The 1,307-nt window shown below is 41.4% G+C and overlaps 1 pseudogene; it reads right to left on the reverse strand.

Moving 5' to 3' along the window:
• The window catches only part of LOC102816372, a 60,989-nt pseudogene extending 60,742 nt beyond the window's left edge, over positions 1-247 (reverse strand).
• Positions 248-1,307: the final 1,060 nt, after the last annotated feature.

Raw genomic sequence — 1,307 nt, forward strand, 5'->3', positions numbered from 1 at the left:
GCTCAGCATACAGGTTGAATAAGTATGCTGAAAGAACACAACCTTGTCGCACACCTTTCTCAATTTTAAACCATTCAGTGTTCCCATGATCTGTTCGAACAACTGCTTCTTGGTCCAGGTACAGATTTCTCAGAAGTACAATTAAGTGTTCTGGAATACTCATACTTCCCAGGAACATGAACTCGAGAAGCAGGCCTTCAGAACTTAGCACCGCCACACTGTAGCTGGAGCAGAGACTCCAAGCCATTTCTGATAAGCCACAGAGTTGTCATAGCCTTTATCATTCAAGTAATTTGAACTCCACAGGTGCAAGGAGTCATTCCAGTAGCTTTTCATCATAATCTTAAACACAGATAACACACTGCCATCGAGTGGATGCCAACTCCTGGTCTCCCTCGTGGCGGACGCCCCGGGGACCACGTCCACGCCCCACTAGGTCCCTAAGCTTGGGTTTCTGGCAGTGCGGCGGGGATGGGGGACACGGCCGAGCGGGGCCCCCGCGGCTACCCTCACGCTCACTCCCCCATATTAATTCTTAATCCGATCTGTATCCTACCTCATTAACATGACAGACAACTCACTCAATAGGCATAAAAGCTAGGATTTACAATGCATCAGAAAATGAAGAAATATGACTAGTATGGTCATATTAAGAAATTAAATGAATAACAGCTATACTAAGAGTCATATTTTTGCTCTCAAGGACTTGTTTTCATTTTCTTCAGTTTCAGCCTGAACTTGCATATGAGCAATTGATGTTCTGTTCAACAATAAGAGCCTTATTTTGTTTTGGCTGATGATATTGAGTTTTTCCATAATTTCTTCCCACAGAATAAATTAATTTGATTCCCGTTTATTCCATCTGGAGAGGTCCACATGTATAGTCACTGTTTATGTTGTTGAAAAACAAATTTACAATGAATAAGTCATTGATATTACAAAATTTTGCCACATGATCTCAAGCATCATTTCTATCATGAAGGCCATATTCTCCAAATACTGATCCCTCCTCTCTGCTTCCAACTTTCCCATTCCAATCACCAGTAATTATCAGTGCATCTTGATTGCATAATTCATCAATTTCAGACTGAATAAGTTGGTAGAATTCTTCAGTTTCTTCATCACTGGCTTTGATGGTTAGTGGTAAACTTTGAATAATGATAGTATTACCTGGGCTTCATTGTAGGCATAAAAATAGTATCCTATTACAGACACCACCACACATCTGTCAGTTTGTCCTACTGTGGTGGGTTGAGAGTTGCTGTGATTCTGGAAGCTATGCCACTGGCATTTTAAATACCAGCAGG

Source organism: Chrysochloris asiatica, unplaced genomic scaffold, assembly GCF_000296735.1.
Source record: "Chrysochloris asiatica unplaced genomic scaffold, ChrAsi1.0 scaffold00109, whole genome shotgun sequence".
Lineage (NCBI taxonomy): Eukaryota > Metazoa > Chordata > Mammalia > Afrosoricida > Chrysochloridae > Chrysochloris > Chrysochloris asiatica.